The 25127-nt window shown below is 42.3% G+C and overlaps 1 long non-coding RNA gene across 2 annotated transcripts; it reads left to right on the top strand.

The window, feature by feature from the left end:
• The first annotated feature begins 20969 nt into the window (after nt 1-20969).
• On the top strand, nt 20970-24106 carry LOC109243224. 2 transcript variants are annotated; one of them, XR_002070518.1, is made up of 3 exons: nt 20970-20987; nt 23037-23295; nt 23688-24106. It is a non-coding gene; the product is annotated as an uncharacterized LOC109243224 (long non-coding RNA). The 2 variants fall into 2 exon arrangements; XR_002070517.1 differs by lacking the exon at nt 20970-20987 and adding an exon at nt 22813-22962.
• Nucleotides 24107-25127: the final 1021 nt, after the last annotated feature.

Genomic DNA, 25127 nt, shown 5'->3' with positions numbered 1-25127 from the left:
TTATTGGACAACCACCAGCACGAGGTCCACCTCTAGTTCGACCATATTTTAATCGGCCATATGCACCTTCTCCACCTTGGAATCGTCCCCGCCACTATACTATCTAACAACTAGACACGTGTCATGAGTTCTGTCTCAGAAGCAAATGAAAGATCTAGAGTAGCATAATTTAGGGAGTCTTTTATGGCATGTTTTATCTGTTGATAGCCCTTTGTATATAAAAGGGTAGTCGGGATTTTTTGTGATGTAATAAGAATAATATTGCTGAAGTAAATTCGAGAGAAACGTATGTTCCTTTTTCTTGTCTGTGTATTGACATCTCAATTTCATAGCCAAAAAAACATATTTCCAGATTATTTCTAATTTAGAGAAGTGAAGAATACCAACATTAGATTTCAATCTTATAAGGTTCCAATTTCAGGAGGAGACTGTTTATTGATTACAAAATAAAGGAAGAAGTTAAATCACAACAATAGGTCTATTGATATGAGAAAAGAAACAGTATCTGTCCAGCGTTTTAATATAATTGGAGTTTGGTGATTCATATATATATATATATATATATATATATATATATATATATATATATATATATATATAATATTCCAACTCGCATTTTATTCGTGTTTCGTAAATTTCGGATGTGAAATGTAATTCAATGTTAATTCGTGGTGTTTTTATGTGTAGAAATCATCAGAGGTAATGCTTTAGGTCCTCGAAGTTTAGGGGCCCAATTTTTTACTAGTAGTACTTTTTAAGAATTAATATTTTCTTTAAAAAATTTAAATATTTTAAAGTAAAAGACTATAATATTTTAATAGAAAAAAAACTTTGACTTGTTACTGATGTCAAGCATAGAGATTTGAATAATCTAAAGTGTGAAAAGTATCTACAATTTTTATTTAGTACTCCCTCCGTTCCAATTTATGTGAACATGTTTGACTGGGCACGAAGTTTAAGAAAAAATGAAGACTTTTGGAATTTGTGGTCCTAAACAAGTCCAAATGGGGCCCAGAGTATTTGTGTGGTTATAAAAGCTTCTCATTAAGGGTAGAGTTGTAAGTTTAAGCTAAACTGTTACCAAATATAGAAAGGGTTCATTCTTTTTGCAATGGACCAAAAAGGAAATAGGTTTACATAAACTGGAACAGAGGGAGTAATTTTTTTTGAGATCACTAGGTGATAAGAATTTTGAGATCACTAGGTGATACGAATCTGAGAAAATTAACTCTGATGGATAGCTTAGACTTGTTTTTCGAATTAAAAGCATTAAAGGAAAGACTATGAGTAGAAATAATCCCTAATCGATAAATACCTATATTCCTTATCGATTAATGTTCCTATAACAATTGCATTTACTGTAACAAGTTTATTAAATTTTAATATAATACAATCTTACCTACAATGTTTTCAAGAGCATTAAAATGAATTAGCTATATTATCAAGCGAAAAGAATTATTAGAATAACTCGATTATAAATAAAATATTAATACTCTTTGATCTCAAAAAGTAAGGAAAATTGACTTAAATTAAAAATATATAAGATTTATTTTTACAAAAAATAAAATAAAATAAATGCCCTCATCAGGATTTGGCTTTAGGCCACCAACAATGTTGAGCCGGCCCAGGAGGTAATATGGGGCGAAGGTGTGAGATTGGAGCCAAAAAAGGAGCAAAACTGGAGAAAAGCCACTTTGTAGCCCCATAGGCAGCGTTGGGCGAGATCGGCTCCAACCCTGCACCACTATATAATGGCGAGGAGTGGTCGATGTAGCTTTTACCCGAAAGGTCGGGATCGATATCCAGGGGGAGTTAATATTGATTGGGAGTTGGATTTCTATCTAATCTAGCTATGTGTGTTGCTTTTAATTACACTTCTAACCATGCTTGGATTTGTTTCTATTCTATGTTTACTGCTATTGATTGCTGAAAATAAACTAAGTACAATAGTTTTGTAGGAGTTTTTCTCAAGTAATAAATGCACTAGGGAAGTGACTTACACCTAGGCGAGTATCTAATGAAATCTAGAATTTAGGACAAGCTTGTTACGATTGGGATCGTGATATAACCATCACACATAAGTGCTCACTCTATACCTCTCGGTAGTTTGAGTGACTTTGCCCGATTTGACTTTCTCAAGTCCAAATGGGTGTTCATGCATAACAAATGATATTGGCTTAAGTCGGGTATTACTATCTCTAGATTTAACCCTTTAATTGGGGCTATCAATCTCTTGAATGCACCCTAATGCCTTGTTAGCCTGATTTTCCTAGATTTAGTCTCTCTTTCTCAAGAAGAGTCTAAGTCATCAAGGCACGAACCAGTGTTTTCAACCACCAATTCTACAATTAAAGCATGAATTAAGCTAGATATCACTAACCCATAAATAAATAAGCCCTAAAATTGAAGATCCATTAAATACACACACTAGGGTTGGGTCACAACCCTAGCTAATGGGTTTAGCTACTCATAATCAAGGTAGAAATCAAAGATGGAGATGAAATATAAGCCATAAAAGTTGATTACAAGAACAAAATCTAAGAATATAAGCTAAAGCTACTTTAAAATTACTCTAAATGGTAAAGTACAACTGTTCACGAGCTCACTGATACAAAAGATAACCTAAAAATATGAAAAAGATCTATTTATACACAGCTGAAATTACTGAAAAAAAATACCCCTACGGAGGTTTCGCTGTGAGTGAAATACTGAGCGCCTCAACGCATAGACTTTCTCGGCCGCGCAAAAATAAGTGCGGACCGCGTTTCTTCAATTTTGTGCTTGGTTTGGCCTTGGTTTCGCGGACAGCGTAAAAGACACCGCCCCCGCGTTAGCATCAACCGTGGCCGCGTAATTTGGACTCGGACCGCGCTCCTCAGTGAAGCTCAACTTGCAGAGTCTCTGAACTTCGATCAACGCTCTCAGCGGAAATACCACCGCGGCCGCGTCGGGTATTCCGCGGCCGCGCTTTTTCATCGCGGTCAGCAGTCACTGTTGTCTCCAAAATATCTTCTCTGAATCTCACTTCCGCGGACCGCGTAATTATGGCCGCTTCAGCGGTGGACCTTACGCGGCCGCGCTTTTCCAGCGCGGTCAGCGCTTCACTCCCAGCTTTGAACTTGTGCAATTTTAACTCCTTCATGAGTTGATTATGGCTTTCTTGCCTCATTTTGACCAAACCCTGCAGGCAAGCACATTAAGTCAGTTTTCGGGAATACTTTTACACATTTTTGGTCCAAAACCTAAGTAAAAGAAGCATAAGATAGGCTAAAATCCATAGTTATCAACTCCCCCAAGCTTAAGCTTTTGCTTGTCCTCAAGCAAACAAAGTAATTCCCACCTCCACAAGATAAAAGAAAGGAAAATTTCAGTTGTCCTAAGGTGAATTTATCAAGCATCAATTGGGACTAACAATTACCCTCAACACAAATGCATTATCAACAACACACAACCTTTTTAGCACCATAGCTCTAGAGCAACACAAGAGCATCAAGAGTTGACTTAACTCATCAAGGAAGCTCGCTGTACTACGTAGGTTATTGTGGATCCCAAACTCTTACTCCTCTACTCTCCATAAGCAAACCTCACTTTAGATTGTAGCACTCAAAACAAGGATTATGGAAAATACGCTCATTTCTCTCAAAGGAAGGTCACAAGTCCGGCTCTAAGTACCATAAGCTTGCCCCTTATGTAAATCACCACTAATGTAAGCTCACTCAACTTGAAATCGTATAGGGCTTTTATGGGAATGTAATGAAGGCTTTTGGTTCATGGTAGGATATATCGGTCTATGAAGGTCTCATCTTTCCTTAAGCACTTCAGTTTTCTCATTTCGGCTCACACTTTCTTGACTCTTTGAGTCATTTTCTTCTTCCTTAGGGGACTAGAGAGACACACTGTCACTCTTTCTTGTTCATCATAATCATTTTTCTCCTTTTCTATTCATTCCAAGCCTTTCATCATTGCTTCCATTGAATCCCTTTATTTTTCTATATTATTCACTTTCTTTTTTACTTTTTGGTTTTTCTTTCTTTTCTTTATGTCTTTTCTTTTCTTTATTTTGTACCTTTTATCACTTTCACCTTCCTCGTCTCTCCCCCCAAACTTATTCTTTTGCCAATTGTGCTAAGGAAAGATCAGGTGCCAAGAGTGGGTCATTATAGAACGGATAAAGGCTTGTATCATGGTTGTTAAAATAATAAGGGCTTCGGCTCAACTGGGTTGACTAGGGATATCATATTTGGGTGGCTATGGATGCTTTCAAGTTTCAAGTTGGCTCAAGGAGAGCCTATATTCATTTCTCAAGTCGAGCTACACTTAGAATTTTGCTTAGACAAACATTCGGGGCAAGTTCTAGACTTATTAGCACGGGACTTGGATTTGCAAATTAAAACCTCACCTCACAAGATATTGGATTGCCAAAGAGACAGAGTCGAGGGCCCACAACAACCCTAGCTAAGATTGAGCAGCACAAATGGCTCCAAGGAGACACTCGATGATTGTTTAGTCAACACAAGAGTCTAAAGGTCACAAATAGAACCATTATTTGCAAATCACTTGTTTCTAATCATGAGGTCATAGGTAAATGAGCTAGGACCAAGTGAAGCTTTGCCTGAGACACTTTTATTCATTACTACTATTTACACAAAAACATAAAGAAAACGGACTCAAACCCTTAAGAAGCTTGTCATGCCATCCATCATCGGGAAGAGCCGCCCGGTTCACACAAATTCCACATTTGGAAAGAACTGTGGCATTAAGAAAATCAAAGGCTTATTGATCATGAAAACTTGTGAAAGTATGAAGCTACAAATTGAAAAAGAAACTACTAAATGAAATAAGAAGCTACGCCATTAAGGAAAATTTCTAAAGAAGTTATAAAGTAAACTACGGAAAGTAAACTGAATATGTACAATAGGGGATTGAGACGAATATACATAAAAGGTGAATGAATATATACATGGAAGGTAACTTTTTCTACATACCAAAAGTACAAAAAATACGAAAATAAAGTCGATAAGTAGAAAATACAGAAAAAGATAGTATCAAGGTTATTACAGACCAATTATCCGACTCATCATCAAAATAGAGCCCCCCCTCCCCCCCCAAATAAAAATTAGCATTGTCCTCAATGCTAACAGCAAAAATAGAATAGGGGAAGGGTAGAGAGTAAAAAAAACTCCCTATGGTGCCTCTATCTGCATGGGGTCACTGGCTGGGTCCTGTGGCTGGCCTGAGTCAACTCTCTCGGGGTCCTCCAACTCAATCTCCAAACCCTTAGTCTGGGGGATCACCACTCTTCTCACTGGTTCTCTATCAGCCTCCTGTTCTGGTCCCTGTGCTGGCTAAACTGTCTGTGCTGCAGGGGCAATTTCTCCAATAAGGAGATCCATAGGAATGTCACCGCTGAAGTAAACTTCTCTATCTCCTTCTTCAGCTCTCCTTAACCCTTCTTCACTTTACTTACCTGTTTACCCAGCTCCTTGATTGTTTTCCCATGAGCATCCAGAGACTCCAGAATCTTTTTTTGGCTGGCGAGAATAGTCTTCAATGATTCCTCCACTGATGGAGGTATCTGGGGCTGTGCCGGAGCTGCCTGAGCTGCTATTGCAGTGGATAGGGCAGATAGCTTTGATGTAGCTACCTGCATCCAATTGTTGATGCCGGCCAATGTCCGGTTGACCCTCAGAGTAGTCTGAGGGTATGCTAATGAAGAAGGCACTGAAGTAGGAATAGAAGCAGATGGTCCGGAGGGAGGATGTGGCATGGCAGCAGACGAACCCTCGACAGTTGGAAGGCTCGGAACCAATGACCACCACCCCTGGCTCTTTAGACTGGCCAGTGGAAGTGGTGGCTTTGCCCTTGGACTTGGGGTTGTCCGGACCCTGAATGATGTACCAGGAAAATGGCCTCTTTGGCTTCACTTTGGTGTCAAAGTCCCTTCCTTATACTTCCATATCCTCTAGGTACACGGTGAGGAAGTTTGGGAAGGGATATGAGCTCTCATCCTTGCCAACCGCTCTGGTAATCACCTTGGCCATAATATTTTCGATGTTGATTGGGTACCCCGCCATGATAGCCCCCACAATAATAGCCCGGGAGACCGGCATATCACTGTCATGTGTAATAGGGTCTAATCGGATGCATACAAAAGTAGACCACCATTTCGCTTCGAAGCTCAGAGTGTTCCTGTAGATCAGGACCCCAGGTGTCAGCCAAGCTGGAGTAGTCCCAAGAATAGCAATCACCGATGCAAGCCAAGGGCCGGCTAACTCATCCATAGCCACATTCTCCAAATAAAGGGACTCATCCTCGTCATTGAACCCAGCATAGTCATTTAAAGTCTTGCCATCAAACATAATCTTCTTGTTGCGAACTTTGGTCAAATATGCACCCTTTTTGATGTGGGTGACATTTGCATAGAGTTCCTTGACCAAATATTCATTGGCATCCAGTAAGTTGCTGGTGAAGAACTTCCATCCCACTCTCTCGTTGAAGTGCCTCTTGACATTAGGGTTGTGGAGTAGCAGATCCCGCTCAATGAACACACTCTCAAGTGTAAGTGACCTTTGATGCCACCACTCCCAGAACTTGTGGTAGGCTTTCTCACTCACAAACCTGTCTTGCCATACCACAAGGTTTCTTGATCTCACCAACCCCCCTGTCTGAGTGTCTCCACCCCTCCCGTCATCCGGGACATCATCATTATCAATGTTTACTAGGGCTTGTGTGGAGGCTGGAGCTGCAGCACTTGAGGCAAGAGGTGTAGGTGTGTCACTATCTCCCGAGCCCTCAAAAGATCCGGACGATGAGGTGGATTTATTTATGAGGCTACGGGGCTGGGATTGTGCCTCTTGTTTAGTCTGGCCAGCTTCCCCTTCTGAAATCTCCCGAGAGGGGACATACTCANGGGACTGGCGCAACCAGTTTGTCTCCTATCTGCAGGACGGGACACTCCCACTCGACAAAAAAGAAGCCAAGAAGCTCCGCGTACAAGCCGCCCGATACAGCCTGATAAATCACGATCTCTACAAAAGGACGTTTGGCGGACCCCTCGCTAAGTGCCTAGGGCCGCACCAAACGAGGCAAGTGCTCGAAGAGGTGCACGAGGGTCACTGCGGTGCCTATACAGGTAATCGCACCCTCGTCCGTTGCATCATCCGAACCGGTTACTACTGCCCGCTATGAAAAAGAGGCAGCAGAGTACGTTCGCAGGTGCGAACAGTGCCAAAAGTATGCCCCAATGATACATCAACCGGGGGAGCCTCTCCACTCAGTAACCTCACCTTGGCCCTTCATCAAGTGGGGAATGGACATAATCGGTCCCCTACCAACGGGACGAGGAAAGGTACGATTTCTGTTAGTTTTAACTGACTATTTCTCCACGTGGGTGGAAGCAGGTGCGTACGCCCAGATACTCGAACAGGAAGTCATCACCTTCATATGGAAAAACGTCATATGCCGTTTCGGCATCCCCAAGGAAATCAGCTGCGACAATGGCCCCTAATTCATTGGCAAAAAGATAACCGAGTTCATCGAGAAATGGTACATCAAGCGAATACTCTCCACGCCATATCATCCCGCCGCCAACGGCCAAGCAGAGTCTTCCAACAAAAAGATACTGAACATACTGAAAAAGAAACTAGAAAAAGCCAAAGGGTTGTGGCCAGAACTACTACCGGAAGTGCTGTGGGCACATCGGACCACCCCCAAATCAGGCACGGGGGAAATGCCATACTTACTGGTCTACGGAACCGACGCGGTTATACCCGTCGAAATCGGAGAATCGAGCCTAAGGTATTCACATACCAGCGGAGCAGATAACGGCATGAATAGACTTCAAGACCTCGACGAGGCCGAAGAACGAAGGGACATGGCCCACATAAGAATGGCGGCCCAAAAACAACAGGTCGAAAGGTATTACAACAAAAAAGCCAAAATAAGACCACTCAAAGTGGGCGATTACGTCCTCAAAGCCAAAACATTGGCATCAAAAGACCCGAGCGAAGGGAAACTGGGCGCCAATTGGGACGGACCATATAAAATCACAGCAGCAGCGAGCAAAGGAGCATTCCAGTTAGAAACAATGGAAGGAAAAACACTCCAAAACAACTAGAACGTCGCCCACCTCAAGTACTTCCATTTTTAAAAGGCGTCTCCCGAGTCGTACTCTTTTTCCCTTACCCGAGTTTTGTCCCAATCGGGTTTTCTCGGGGAGGTTTTTAACGAGGCGGCAGAGGGGACACCCGGGGGTATCTGAGGGCAAGTTTATCATATCACCCACTCGACGTGATCTCCAGGCCGATATAATAAAGGGACTAGCCTAGTTGAATCTCCATTGTGTAAACGGCTAAGGCCACCATCTCCATTGTGTAAACGGCTAAGGCCACCATCTCCATTATGTAAACGGCTAAGGCCACCATCTCCATTATAGAAATGGCTAAGGCCACCATCTCCATTGTGTAAACGGCTAAGGCCACCATCTCCATTGTGTAAACGGCCAAGGCCATCGCCATTAAACGTCGACCCTGCTCGACAACAACGGATATCACTTCAATGACAGTTGAAGTTACATCCTATTGGCTAAGTCCATCGCCATTAAACGTCGACCTTGCTCGACGACAACAGATAACACTTCAACGAGAGTTGAAGTTACATCCTATTGGCTAAGGCCATCACCATTAAACGTCGACCTTGCTCGACGATGACGGATAACACTTTAACAACAGTTGAAGTTACATCCTATTGGCTAAGGTCATCGCCATTAAACGTCGACCTTGCTCGACGACAACGGATAGCGCTCCAATGACAGTTGAAGTTACATCCTATTGGCTAAGGCCATCACCATTAAACGTCGACCTTGCTCGACGACAACGGATAACACCAACTACAGTTGAAGTTACATCCTATTGGCTAAGCTCATCGCTATTAAACGTCGACTTTGCTCGACGACAACGGATAACATTTCAACGACAGTTGAAGTTACATCCTATTGGCTAAGGCCATCGCCATTAAACGTCGACCTTGCTCGACGACGACGGATAGCACTCCAATGACAGTTGAAGTTACATCCTATTGGCTAAGGCCATCGACATTAAACGTCTACCTTGCTCGACGACGACGGATAGCACTTCAACGACAGTTGAAGTTACATCCTATCGGCTAAGGCCACCACCAATAAACGCCGACCCCGTTTAACGACGATGGATGACACTTCGACGACACTCAAAGTAACATCCCCTTGGCAAAAGCCATCGCCATTAAGTGTCAGTCAAGCTCGATTACGACGAACAACATTTAAACAACAGTTAAGATTTCGTCTTGTTTTATTCACTAAGATCGGGTTTCGACTTATCTACGACGGCGGTTAGCCCCAGGGGACCACCCCTGAGACCGCCGGTACTACTTCGGCGTTACCCAGAGAGGCGACGAATCTTCTACAAACAGACAGATACCGGCTCTGCGAAGGTGAAAGTCCGAAAAACAAAGAATCACACAAAAAGAATTAACAGCAACGGTATGATTCATACATTGTGACAAAAAGTATATACATTCGGTCCCGCAAAGGGCCCCCATTACATTCTACAAAAAAGCAAAACATATACAAATTCTAAGGAGCCTCGCCATCATGCCCATCGCCCCCCGTCTGTTCGCCATCTCGGCTGTCGCCACCGAGGCGGTAAGCTTCATTGAACCAGGAGTCGGAATCCAGCCGATTAATGTCCTCTGAAGCATAGCCCTCCCGGTCAGGGGAGTCGGAACTATATCTACAGACTGCCCGAGCAGCACGAGCCTCACAGCACTGCTCCTGAACCTCCTCCTCAGTGGCACGACCCGCAACGAGAAGTTTCTTGTATACGTCTAGTCAGACTTCCGCATAAACCCACATCTCATGTGCATCGCGACGCGCATCCTCGTCAGACAAGAGCGGGGAAAAAGAAGGTCGAGCCACATCTCCAGGCCTTGGTAGGACAGTACGCCTAAGAGCGTCAACCTCTGCCACCTTGACTTCAAGTTCGGCAGTCAAAACCGCCATCCTACGGTGCAAATCGGCAACCTCTGCCGCCACCCCACGACTAAGCTCCAACTCCTCTTCCCTCGATTTGAGGAGTGATTCCAGCTCACTGTTACGAGCCACAACCTTCACCAACTCCTCATCAGTCTTCTCCAACTCGGCCACCCTGCGCTTCAATTGCACCTCCTTCTATTCAAGACCTTCCCGGAACACTCGAAATTTGGGGTCCTGTTGGAAAAGGTCCACCGCCGCCTGATGCTTGGAGCGGCACCTCTTATACTTCTTCACCATTTTATTGAAAATGGTCGCTTTCTTCTGCTCGCGACGCTTCCTCTCCGCCTCCAAAACAAGGGTCTAAGGAGAAAACATGAGTTAGTACACATCAAAGTCAACCTCACAACACGCGGAAGAATAGAAGTTTACCTGTAAAGTCATGCCGGTGACCCTTCGAGATAGCTCCGCATCACCGACGGCTCTTAGCATTTCACACTCGGGAGCGGCACATAACAAAGCCATCTCCAACGCCGCCTGCTCGCTGTGTTGCAATAAGTTATAAGCCCCCGGAATCACGATTCGGCGATCGGATCCGTCCGCCGTCATCTCCACATGCGTGAGGCCTTCCGCCAGCCCGTCCATATCTTCTTGGGCGATCTCAGGGTCTGATCCCTCAGCATCCCCGCCAACGGCGGATGTCGAGCCAACCTCGGCAGCACGAATTGAGCTGACATCGGCAGCCACACTCGCCTGATGGGCCGGCCTCCCCGAACGAATAGAGTCGGCCATGAAGACGGGTCTAGGCGTTTGATGAGGCACGTTACTCCTTTCATCCCTTGTCGCTACCGCCTTGCCTGTTTCAAGCCTCTGCCTTTTTCTCTCCTCAGGCTCCCCGCCCTCGGAAAGCTCATCCGCAGGCTGCGGAAATAGTGTCGAAAGTGTCGCCTCATTCGTAGTCACCTTTACAGGCGTAAGCCCTTGTAAAGGAACTACGAGAACACCCTCCCTGACAGATGCGCAAAGTACCTCCCGAGCAGCCGGGCCGATATCCGATCGAGCGAGGGTAGATATCGTCGCCTTCTTCTTGGGAACGCTTCGACCTGTCGACACAAATAGTTCAGTTGATGAGGTTTATGGAAACAACCGATTAAAGCCAAAGAATTACCTGAAGGTCCTACGGGGCCGTAGCGTTGAAGGAATGCGGACCATGTGCGGGTTTCTTCTGCGTAAGGCAGCAAATCGGCTACCCATTGCTTGATAGCGGTGATAAACCGGGGTGCGTGAGCCATTGCTGCAAAATAAAAGGAAAAAGTCATAACGATGGTGCGACCAGAACCGCTGAGGTTACGTATGATGAAGAATTCGACGGATGGGAACGCTTACGTTTCAAATTCCACCTCTCTGGGAACCCGACAGGTTCAGACACCAGGTGCTCCGTTTTAATAAAGAAGTACCTACGCCAATAACCGCGGTTGGGTTGGTCATCGGTCTTGATGACCAGCCCCTTCGGACCACGGCTCTTCAAATGTAGCATGGTACCCCTTAGATAACTGGCGCTGAACAACTGCAAAAGGTGGTGGACGGAGACCTCACACCTAGCCAGGTCTGCGTATGTAGACATTATCCTGCATACTTTTAAGGTGTACGGAGTAAGTTGGGATAGACACATGTTGTAAAAGCGGCAAAGCTCCTCTGCCAAAGGAAAGATGGTAAGACCATAACCAATTAAAAAAGGATATTCATAGAACAAGCAATATCCCGGTCTGTGGACGTTCGCATAATCCGTCCCTGCCGGGACCATCTCCACATGAGCAGGTATGCCGAACGACGCACGAAGGTCATCTAAGTCATCCTGCGTTAACTCAGAATTCTCCGAGGGCTGCGCGGGGGAATCCTTTTGGAAGTCTCTCCTAACAAGAAGTTGCTTCGGTAACACGTTGTCCACGGTAAGGGGGGTGAGTTCCTCTTCTCCGTCTCCCTCATCACCGCCAGATGGAGGCGGTACATCGGATGGCGTATTATCAAGAGCCTTCGGATTATCATCCTTTCGGGGCTTTGCCATAATTTCCGTCCAGGAAACGGTGTATGACACAACGGAAAGTGTGATTTCTGAGAAACGGTGGGGTTTCGAAGAAAGGAAGTGCCTTCTTAGAAGGTCACGAAATGCATGCAAATGATCGAAAGTTGGATCAAGTTAAACCCTTCCCCTATTTATAGGGTTGGGTGGTGTTGAAATCGAAGAGATGGAATTCAAACGGGCGCGGGAAAACCGAGCATCAGAACACCTTTTCTGTTTCCTCGGGAAGACGTGCAATGATGACGCCTGCGTGTGATGACGTCACTTTGAGAAAGAAACCGCGCGTCAGCATTTCAATAAATTCAAATGTTCACTCGTTCCCTCTCATTCATGCAGCCGTCTTCAAGCATGGTCATATTCTCCCAAAATAAGGTTCGCGGTTCCGTCCATCGGGGACGCACCTCGATGCGTCGCCGACGAACGGAGGGACTAACTGTATAGGGTCAAATTCGGCCCATTACGTCTCCACGTTGGTAGGAACGACCAACGAATATACGCTAACCGAAGTGAGGGCACGACCTAAGAATGTCGACGTGAAGTGTGTCATCGGTTCCATCTTCTCTCTCTCCCTAAGGAACGCGACCAATCTCTGTATTATTTTATTATTTTAAGGAGGGTCTCCTATTATATAAAGGAGGATCCCAATGTTGTAAAGGGGGGATTGATTATTGAACAAGCTCTTTTTTCTTCTCTCTCTCTCTCTCTCTTGAATATCCAATCTATTGGAAGCTATAACAAATATAATACACATATCTAGGTCCTATTATTTTCGATTACGATTGATCCTTGATTCATTTTGATTGTTCTCACTTATAAGGTATCTAGTATCCTTTGAGTCAAACATATATTTTGATTAACATCCATTAGGATAGAGCTTTGCAAATTAGGCAATAATACAAGGACTTAATTACATATATAGTCTATCTATATACATACGACAACCTACATTTATGAAATTATTACTTGGCACCCAATAATTTCAATCGAGGTGTTAGAGCATATATTTATCCCCACAGAATGCCTTAAATATGGATTATTCTTTAAAAATAAGAAGTATATCACTATTTTTGTTCCATAGTGTAAATAAATGGTTATTCATGCAATTTTTTTGCTAGGGGTGTAAAAGAATTGGGCTAAATTTGAGCGGATAAAAAAAAGGTTGAATCGATAAACCTAGTATTTTTGATCATATGTGCCTTTACTTTAGGATTTCAGCTATTATGTGGATATGCAGATCGATTATTTAAACTTATTCAGATTCGAAATTTACTATATTCTGTCAAATTTAATCGGTTTGAGCTCTATCATTTTGTACTTATTTAATAGAGGCTTGCGTCCGGTGTTTTGTGTGACAAGAAGGTGCCATCAAAATTTAAGGGTAAGTTCTACAGAGTCGTGGTCAGACCTACGATGTTGTATGTGACTGAGTGTTGGCCAGTCAAAATCGCACATGTCCAGAAGATGAAGGTAGCAGAGATGAGGATGTTGAGATGGATGTGCGGGCACACCAAGTTAGATAAGATCAGAAATGAGGTTATTCGCGACAAGGTGGGTGTGACCCCTATTGAGTACTAGATGCGGGAAGCGCGGCTTAGGTGGTTTGGTCATGTGAGGAGGAGGAGCACAGACGCCCAGGTGATGAGGTGTGAGAGGTTGACATTGAAGGGCCTACATAGAGGTAGAGGTAGGCCAAAGAAGAGGTGGGGAGAGGTGATTAGGAAAAACATGGCGCAACTTCAACTAACCGAGGACATCACTCTTGATAGGAAGGTATGGAAGTCGAGGATTAGGGTAGTAGAGTAGGTAGTCTAGAGTGTTCATAACAGTAGTATTGGCACGCAGTCTCGCTTTCGTTGGTAGTAGGTTTTTATGACTATCCATTATTTTCTTTCATTGTTGATCAACTTACTATCTTGTTGTTTTTGTTCTGCTTTTATATAGCTTTTTGGTACTGTCCCTTCTTGTCTATATTTTTATTAATGTGGTGATTATGCTTTCCTGAGCCGAGGGTCTATTGGAAATTAAACAACCTCTTTATCCTCACAAGGTAGGGGTAAGGTCTGCGTACACACTACTCTTCTCAGACCCCACGGAGTGGAGTAATACTGGGTATGTTATTCACTACTAGAAAACTGCTTAAAACCGTCCAAAAATACCGACCGAAATTGGTCGAAAATCTGGAAAAACCGACCGATTTCCGACCAACTTTAATCGGCCAAAAATATGTTGGTTGGTAAAAAATAGTAACCGAGGTCGGTCGCAATTTCTGACCGATTTCGGTCAGTAAATTAATTTTCACAAACCACCCAAAAGAAAAAATATGCCGAAAAAACCGACCGAAGTCGATCGGTATTTTTCGATCGAATTTAGTCGGTATTTTTAATTATGCAATTAAAAATATACTGTTTGGGACTCGAACCAGGGTGTGTACGGTGGAATGATACTATTCTACCACTAAACTATTGGTAAATTTTGGTTAAGACATTCTTTTAATTATTTGTACTCCTTAATTTCATTTTCGCGCGAAAATAATCGACCGATTTCGGTCGATTTTATTAATAATATAAAATTACCGATCGAAGTCGGTCGATTTTTTAAAATGACTGACTGAAATAACCGACCGAGTTTGGTCGACTTTTTGAATATTAATTTTTATTTATTTTATATGAAAAATTGATCGATTTCGGTCGGTTTCTTAAAAAATAATTTCCCGGGATTCTTAAATAGTTTTTCATATTTTTGCGCAAAAAAAAAAAACCGATCGAAGGCGATCGGTTTCGTTAAAAAAATTAAAAAATTAAATATTTTGGAAAACCGACCGACTTCGGTCGGTTTTTTGATCAATTTTTTGACCGGTCAAAGTCGATCGGTTGGCTGCGATCGATTTTGACTGAATTTCTAGTAGTGGTTGTTGTCAATAGGCTTTTTAAACACATATATGGGGTCTCAGTTAAAACAATTAGGTTGTGATTCTATGTCACGAGTGAGTTGTCTCATTAAGAATGATAAAGAACAGAATGATAGTAATGGCATATACTGTGTTTCTTATTTCACAGCATGTTTCGATTTTTTTTCTTATTGTATGTGATTATTGTTTGACTCAAAAAGATATTGGAACCATTTTGAACAAATCAATCAAAGAGAATGAAGAGGTAAATCTTAGTCAAACATAATAAATTCCAGATCAATAAACTAGTGAGGAAGATTGAGACAAAAGACGAAACAAAGGTAACAAATCTTATTGAAACTTTCCACAGTGGCTTCCATTAATCAATGGATGAAACCTTTTTACATGTATTCTTGGAAATTGCTTCTTTCTTTCTTTTGCTATGGAGATTACAGAGGAGAGAAAAAAGGAGAAATAGAGAAGCCCCCCTTTTACAAAGGTTTTCCCCCTATATATAGTTAGGGAATCCTTGCTATATACTTGATCTGACGCTCAGTTTACCTTGGTCGTCCCCGGGATGTTGCTTCTTCCGACTTCGACGGATATCGTGAGTACATGATATGGAATAACCATGTTGTCTTTCGCAACCTTGCCGCTTGGACGCGATGTCGATCAGCTTGACGTAGCGGTCAGATTTTGACCAATACAGTAAGTCCCTCCGTCTGCCGGGGTCGTCCCCGATCGGGCCTGGCGGACGGATTATGATGCTACAAGTCTAAGAAATCTGACTACCTGCCTTTTGGTTGAGGTCCTTAGGTTCAAGTGAGGTGACGACGTTCTTTTGATGTTCTTAGACCGTTATGGTTGTTTCGGAATCGAAACGTCATTTGAGTTGAAACGTTGTTAGTGATTGCCGCCATTATGACACACGTTCCTAGGGAATTGAAACGTTTCGTGCCCTATCAGATTCGATTGGCGACTCTTGGGTTTCGTGCTTGGGGGATTTATGTCTCTTATAAATAGAAAGAACACATCATTCGATTGACACACCCCCTTGCCCTTTGCTTGAAAGAATTTTGCGAATATACTTTCTTCTTGAGATTTCAGATTTTACTTGTCTCCAATTAACTCAAAACTTTCATCCTTCTTTTTCTCTGTCTTTTTACTCTACCAAATCGACACAATGGCCGGTGATTCTTCTCGCGCTGACCACCCTGCCACAATTCCGGCACCGGAAAATGATGCTCCGGCAACCGGAGGAGTTGGAGTGGTAGAAGATGAGGAGATCCCGTCAGTAGCCGAGATCCTGCCTCGTCCTGGGAAAGCATGGATCGACTTCTGTAGTCCCGCCAGGGAAGAGCCGGAACCTGTCCCCTCTGTTATAAAAGAGGAGGAAATCGCAGAATTGAAAGCCATGTGGGCAATTCCATGTTACGTTGAAATGCAGCCGGCGGTAGGGGACGACATAATCCATTTTGACCGCCCCGGGTATTGCGTGTTCTACGCCTACCCCTTTCTTATTGGATACTGATCACTCCCAACTCTAGTCCTAAAAAGGATAAGCGGTCGCTGCAAATATAATCCGATCTAAAAGTCCGGAGTCGAATCCCACAGAGAACTAAGGTTTCGCTGTAATTGTTCAATATCGCAAAGAACACAAGTTTGAACAATTTCTAAATTATAATATTAAGATTTTTATATCTAACTAATTAACCAACAAATACTATAAAATGGTAAAATTATCAACTAACGAGACAAAGGTTTGGAGACTAAATTAAGGAGGTCTAGAGTTATGATTTCCCCAATTGTTGATTTCATTAATTGTATGTTTCTTATAGCTTTAACTTAGTTGGCTCTATCAATCATGAACTCTCCAGCTATCATAAATCTCTCTCAAGCAATTATGATAATTTACTAGACACACTCTCTCAAGCTACGCTAGCTAGATTCACATTACAGTTAACTTAGATCGCACCCGAGGTATCGTTATCTCTAATCCAACCTCTAAACCCTCGGTTATGACTCTCGTCCTATACTCCTGGAGTGATGTTGTTCAAACAACTACCTAAATATGCACTCTCTCTCAAGCAGATACATAATAAATAGGAACGGCTAATTGAGGATCCTTTCAATTAACCAAAATCAAAACGTAGTTGAACAAATAGAGATTAACAACTAACTCAAAACTATATTAATATAACAACTAATTCATCCCCAAAAGGTTCCATCAAAACCCTAGAAAACGAATTAGCTTTTCATAAAAGTATGTGAAAACACAATACTCCAATTCATAACCAACATGTTCTTCCTCCTTGCTCCTAACATGTTCTTGCCTCCAAGGGTATTGTCTAACCCTAAAGTAGTGTCTCTCCTCTCAAAGTGGTGTTTTAGGATGTATTTATATGACCTAGGGTTGATGAGGGGCGGAATTCTTCAATCCAACTTCGGATGGGAGAGCTGGAATCCGCGTCTGCCTTCGCGTCTAGACGCGGATCCGCATTTGCCTTTGCATCTAGACGCGGATCCAGTTTTTGAAATTCTTCCATTTCGCGAAGCGCTCCGTGCCTTTGCTTCGCTTCACTGTTTTGTGCCTTAACTTTTCTCCTTTTTTGCGTCCAACTTCGTGCCACGCACGAGAATAGACGAGCTCCCACTCCTTTAGTTTCTTCTTTTCGTGTCGAATTGTCATCTTTTGATCATTTATCATCCAAACTCGTTCCTACACATAAGAAACACATAATGAGTATATTTTACTTTGAAAATCATGTAATCTCCCGCGACACACACAAGAATTAATATGCAAATATACTAAAAAATATGCACTTTTCATCATTTATCAGATACACACTTCCTCTTCCTCTCCTAGTGACAGATTTCTGCCGTTTTTACGAGGTATGCCCTGCTCAACTTTTGTCGTACCTGTATAAACTGTTCCTTATGTTGCTTAAGTTTGCGGAGCTCACCGGTCGTGAGATCACTTTGGAGCACATGCTCAATTTCTTCGCCCCTCAGCTCATTTACGGCAGGATGATTCACATGCGCCACCGGTGGTCGAAGAGTTTGGTGGTGAAGATGGACGACTGGGCTAACCGTCGTTTCTATGAGAATTATTTCTATGTGCGGACCGAGCACCTTGTGGCGGCTCCAACGGGGTTTTCCGAGAAGTGGAACTTTGCGCGTAAGTTTCTATCTTTTTAGTCGGAGAGATGCCCGACCACTTTCTGTTACAGTACTAAACACTGTTATGTTTCTGCACCTGCGAAACTGCCCCTACATCTGTCGATGGTATCCGCGAGTGGGTGAGTGACATCTTTCCTCATTCGGCGGGGGTTCGTACATGGTCGGCTTTTTACAAAAAATATGGACGCAGGCCCCTTACGGGTGAGATGTCGTTTCTATGTGCTATTTCTCCTCTCTTTTTAATTGGTTTCTTACATGCTGCTTGTCAATGTCAGGGAGAGTGCGGAGAGCGCGGGCTCCTCCATTAGCCTTTCATTAGCTTGTGTCATCTGCTCGCCTTGCTACAACGTCTACTTCTCGGTCTTCGTTGAGGGCTGCTTCAGTCGAGTCTGCAGACGTGGTTATTCCTAGCTTGTGTCATCTGCTCCATTAGCCTTTCATTAGCTTGTGTCATCTGCTCCTCAGACTGAGGTTCCGACCCGTACCGCTCGTCTGACAGGTGAACCTCCCCGTGCTGAGGAAGAGGAGGGGCTGTCCAAGAGGAAGCGAGTAGAGTTCGGGATAACTCCTCCGACTGTGATACTTCTGGAAGAAGATTCTCCCTCGACGGGATCTGGGGCGGGGGTTAGTACCACTCCACCCGTGGAAACGGAGTCAGCCGTTGTAGTTGCCTCGTCGACAGAGCTTCCTGCCACTGTCGCTGATCAGCAACCTGTCGTGGCGGGGGATCAGAGTTCAGGGGCCGCCGTTGTGGCTTCAGACGGGCCTTCGTCTTCCACACATGGTCGTGCTCCCTCCTCGGCCGCTGAAAGGGGAAAGGGCATCGTGGTCGATGACTATGAATCCGAGTCGGACCTCGATCCTGATGATGTCAGTATGTTTGAAGAGGGTCTTACTCACTCGGTGGTTCATGCGGGAGGCCCGTCCCGTATTCTTGAGATCTCATCGGATATTAATCTCCTAGGGGACACGGAGGATCTGGTGCCGCAGTTCGACGTTTTGTGCTCTGCTGCTGAGAATGTGGCCCTTCGGAACGTCCCCGACATTGATTTGATTCATGAAGTGGCCGCTATGGGCTTGAGAGTACGTTACGTTTTTTCTTTCATATTTCTCTCGTTTTCACCTGGTGATACGGTCTTAACCTGTCTTCTTGTTTTTCAGACGTACATGGTGGAAATAGAGAGTATTCGCCGGGCCGACACTCGGGCTAAGATTTTCTTAAAGATGTTGGAGAAGTATCGGCGCTATCGCAACAAGTGTCGCGAGATGCACGAGCGGCTGAAGGAGAACCCTGGTGATCGGTCTCTAGGCGAGGAGTTGGAGAAAAGGGACCAAGAGTTGATGCAGGCTATTCGCAGTAAGAGCGCACTCGAGGAGCAACTTCGCGCAAAGGATGAAGAGTTCGAGCTGGGCAAAGGAGTTGCTGTGGAGTGTGAGTATCTTCAGGGGAAGCTGAGGTTGATGCAGTCCGAGATGGATCAGAATCTCATCAAGGTCGAGGCGATAAGTGCAGAGTGGGTGGGAAAATTGGCCGAGATGGAGAGAAAGGTGGTCGGGTTGGAGTGCATTAAGAGTGCCTGGTCTTCGGCTTCGGCAAGGGCGGCGGCTCTGGAGAACACTATCCCCGTCCTCCAATCTGAGCAGGAATCGGAAAGGGCGACAGCCACCCTAAAGGAGGCGAGGCTTGAAGAATGCATCGGTGAGATTGACCGGGAAGCATCGATCTTGGGAGATCGGGTCGCCGCTCTGGAGGCCGAAAAGGAACAACTGTTGGCTCAACTTGAGTCTTCCTTTGCCGTCGTTCCTCGCCACTTGCACGAGCTTTGGGTCCACGCTGAAGCCCGGCGGGACATATACAAGAGTCTGTGGGAGGCGGACAATGTTACCGAGGCCGCATATGAAGGAGAGCGGGCGAAGGCGTGAGAGGCTCATGTTAATTGTGGATATGACTCCGCGATGCCGGAATCTGATGAGAGCGCAGATGGCGAGGGACGAATCCCTGGAGATAATGGTGAAGAGGGCAGCGGTTAGGATAGGAATATACCTAATCGCCTTGCTTGGTTACTATACATGAATTGTTAATGTGTTCTTGTTAATTCTAATTCCATAGGAATATAGGGTTAAATTAGCTTGAATAGGCGAGTAGTACTTCGGGAGAAGGTTACGAGTAATATTAACCCCGTCAATCAATAAACTAGATAACTTAATTAGCCAATTTAAGTGGAAACTCAACAGGATTGTTAGCCAACCCTTAGATCTAGAATATCGTCTCTCATTAAATTCGTCTCTAAGATTGCCTAATTGTTTTCTTTAATCTCTTAGTTTGTTACTCTAGATTAGTTTGAGTTAATTTATCATACTATAGGATTCGCTTGAATAGATTAATTGTTTGGGTTTAATTAAGTTGATAGTTAATCACAAGTCCTTGTGGGTACGATATCTGGACATACAATCCTATATTACTTGTCGACTACGTATACTTGCGTGTGCGTTTGGAAGCAATATAATACATAAATTATGCATATATTATACATTCACCAGTTATTTTTAGTTCAACTGGTAGGGTGGGTGGCTATTTGGGTTAATTCTTCAAAAATTAAATAATGAATCAAAACGGCTATTTGTATAAAGGATATACGCTCTGAAATGGGTTGGACATTGAGGGTTAATTGATTCTACATATGCTTCAATCAAAAGGCCCATTTCTGCACCATTCAAAAGGCCCAATTTCTTATTACCAATGCACCCTTTCACAACCCTTCAGACAAACGAACAAATCCCAATCTCGTTATCGTTCACTCATAGAACCCTCCAGGAACAAAACCCAATCTCAGGTGATGCATCATTTCTACTTTGTAATTTATCTAATTTGCAAATTAATCTTACTAATTTGTCTTTTCATTTGCAGGAAGATGTCATTGGAAGGATTCATCTCATTTGCCAAAGATGTTTTGAAAACCTATGATGTTAAACCCTTGGCCAAGCTGATCGCTGAGCCAGCAAAGAGCATGCCTCGATTTGATACATTCTTAATCAAGTTTGGGAAGGTAACTTCTTATAATTAATTATTTATTTCCTAAAACCACATCCTTGTGCTTCTCTTATTCCTTTAGTTTATCCAGAATATCTTTCTTCAGCTCTTATTTCAGGTCCTTTCGCAAATCAGACTTCACCTTATTTTTCACTTTAGGCTCCAACTTACCAATTGCTTCTTGAACCTTAGTTTCCATTTTTCATTAATAGCAATCATAAGTTGTTGTGCAGAATGATCTCTATAGACTTTTGATGCACTCAAGGCCACCTAATTACAAAAAAAAAAGTTATATTACATGCTCTTTAACATTGTTAAACATATACACGGAGAAGAAGAGTTACCATGAGAATGGAAAGCTCTGACAGAGGGGTGCTACCCTCTTCACGGGCTGCATCTTCCGTCGACATAGCAAATGTAAAGTTGTTCACGTAAAGTTGTTCAAAATTAAAAATTGAATTAAAAATTATTCAGGTAAAGTTGTGAACTTATTAACGAATACAATCATAGGTTTGTGGATTCAACCAAACTCAGGCTTTCTTGGGACTCGACTCAGAGCTTGTTCCAAGGTGGGATACTATGCTCATGTGTGGGATTAGTGTTGTGAAGCCTAGTATACTTAAAATAAATTTGGCCATTGCATATCCAACATTTAGGATGGTTGTAAATGTCCCCATTACAACCGTATGCTTTTTTAGAAATTTGAAATATCTCTCTCCCTCTAATGTTTTTTTTTTTTTTTTTTTGGTTATAAGTACAAAATGTTTCTTGTTCTCCCTAACAACTCTATAATCTTGATTAAAAAAAGACAAAATTTAAAGAATAGCCTCAAAGAAAGGCCACGCGGTGCAAATAATTCAAATGCCACTAATCTACTAGAAGAATTAACCTTAATAGTCATCCATCCAACCAGTTAAACAAAATTTGCTAGTATATATATATATATATATATATATATATATATATATATATATATATATATATATATATATATATATAGAGAGAGAGAGAGAGAGAGAGAGNCTTTTCTAGCCATATACATAAATTATATACTGATTATACACAATTATACACATGTAATATAAAAATTATGCATATACTATACATTCACCGGCTATTTTTAGTTTAACTGGTAGGGTGGGCGGCTATTTGTCTAAGAATATACCCTTTGAAATGGGTTGGAAATTGAGGGTCAATTTATTCCACATCTGCATCAATCAAAAGTCCCATTTCTGCNAATCAATATATATATATATATATATATATATATATATATATATATATATATATATATATATATATATATATATATATATTATATATATATATATATAGTGTATAATCTATGTATACCGACTAGAAAAAATAAATGGATCTTTACTCAAATAGTCGTTCATATTAATTATTTACTTTTCTAGCCATATACATAAATTATATACTGATTATACACAATTATACACATGTAATATAAAACTTATGCATATACTATACATTCACCGGCTATTTTTAGTTTAACTGGTAGGGTGGGCGGCTATTTGGGTTAATTTTTCAAAAATGAAATGCTGAGTCAGAACGGCTATTTGTCTAAGAATATACCCTTTGAAATGGGTTGGACATTGAGGGTCAATTGATTCCACATCTGCATCAATCAAAAGTCCCATTTCTGCACCAATCAAAATGCCCAATTTCTTATTACCAACGCACCCTTTCACAACTCAGACAAACGAACAAATCCCAATGTCGTTATCGTTCACTCACAGAACAAAACCCAATCTCAGGTGATGCATCATTTCTACTTTGTAATTTGTCTAATTTGCAACTTAATCTTACTAATTTGTCTTTTCTTTTGCAGGAAGATGCCATTGGAAGGATTCATCTCATTTGCCAAAGAGGTTATGAAAACCTATGATGTTATCTTCAGTTCAAATTCACCATAAGTCCTTTCTATCTCCATTTTCATCTCTGTATGTGTTTTCGGCATTTCCTATAGAATTTATTTTTTCTTTTCCCCTTCTTCCTAACATGAAATTTGGTCTCCGATGATGATGGAACACAAATCCTAACAAAACGTTGCTGGTGACTTCAGTTCTTCCATCTAAACCTCTTCTCAGGTACATCTCTCTCTCTTCTATTTTTTTTCAAGATCCAATTTTTTATCAGTTTTCAGTGATTATAAAGCTTGTGTTGACTAATTTGATTGAATTTTTTCGTGGGTATCTTCAAAAATTCAATTATTATCATCTATAAAGCTTGTGGTGACTAATTTAATTTGATTCGCATTTGATTGGTAGTGTTAAAATACAACTTTATAGCAATGACTATTAAAGAACACGAGTCTTTCTGCTACCCCTCGCTCTATGAGGGTGCTCGCCTATCCAAAATGGCAAAGTAAAATAGGGAGCACTTATTATTATTTGGCATTTCAGCCCTTTATCTACGAAGGAAACCTATTTGAAGTTTAGTTTATTAGTTAATATCCTTCTGTTTGCATTTTTATTCCCAGATTGCTCAAGCATTGAATTTATCCTGTTGTTCGAAGAGCTGGATTCTGGGGATCGGTTCGGACTCTAGCTCGTGGATATGAGATTTTGATGGGATTGCTTCTATTCTTTTCTGGCATGGTTTCCAGCTATGTCCGAGTTCCAAACTCGTATGTTGTTCAACCAAGCATTCAGTAGAGGTCTTCAGACTTCTCGTATTCTAGGTGGTCCTCTAGGAACAAGGATTAGAATTAAAGGCATGAATCGCTACATCAACATTAATCCTTCAATCTTGTCATTGTTCATTCCCATTGTAAGGTGGCTTTGTGATTATGTAGTGTTAATGGCAGCACTTCTTGACAATCCAAATTCTATTTTGTATGTACCTGTATAGCAAATTCCTATTGAAATGAATGTCTAAACATCATTACCTTCAATTGCATGGAGAGAGCTGTTCAAAGTTCAAACTGACCAATCTGTAAGCAGTCTTAATGGCCATATTGGGGTGACTGTTAGGTGTTATGAGGAGGTACATGGCGGGTTCGATTTCGGAGTTAGGAATGAGGGTTGAACCTCATTGTTGGATTTTGCTAAAACTTTTGACCTAGTATTAGTTAATTCGTGTTTTTATAAGAGGGAGGCTTGGTCACTTTCCGGAGTAAGGTTACTAGGACTCAGATTGATTACCTTCTCCTTAGGAGGGGTGATAGCACCGATTGCAAGGTTAGGGAAACTGCTAGAGAGCTATTAGGGGTATCGAAGGGTTATTCAGGAGGCCACAAAGGGAACTGGTGGTGGAATGAGGAGGTCCAAGGAAAAGTGGAAGCTAAGAAAGTGGCATATTAGAAGCTAGTGAGGAGCACAAATGAGGAGGAGCAGAGGACGTGTAGAGAGCGTTATAAGAAGACAAAAAATAGGCAAAATTGGCAGTCACGACGGCTAAGACTGTAGCTTTTGAGTGATTATATAAGGATCGTGGGGGCAAAGGAGGCAATAAGAAGATGTACAAGTTAGACAAGATTTGGGAGAGGAAGGCTCCGGACCTACACAAGTGTGGTTCATCAAAAACGAAGCTAGTAAGGTTCTGGTGGAAGAGGCGTGTATTAGGCATAGATGGCGGGAGTATTAGACTAGATACTTTTATCCGTGAGTAGAAGTTTGTTATTTCCAGGTGCATCATTTATACTTGCACCTCATTTGGTAAAATATCATGTTGTTTTAAGTAACCATTAAGTGATGTAATTTAAACTCAGGTTTGGTAAGTGTATTCTTTCAGAAAGACAATGTGTTGCATTTGCTTGCCCTTTTGGGGATGGAGTAAGGGGGAGAACAAAACTGAAACATGAAGATGTCACGATCCGGATTTTCCACCATCGGGATCGTGATGGCGCCTAACCTTTAGAATGCTAGGCAAGCCAATAGATAAAGATCTAACACGCTAATCACTAATCAAAATAGTAATT

This window comes from Nicotiana attenuata, unplaced genomic scaffold (assembly GCF_001879085.1).
Source record: "Nicotiana attenuata strain UT unplaced genomic scaffold, NIATTr2, whole genome shotgun sequence".
In the NCBI taxonomy this organism is placed as follows: Eukaryota; Viridiplantae; Streptophyta; class Magnoliopsida; order Solanales; family Solanaceae; genus Nicotiana; species Nicotiana attenuata.
This window is presented reverse-complemented; position numbering and strand designations above follow the sequence as displayed.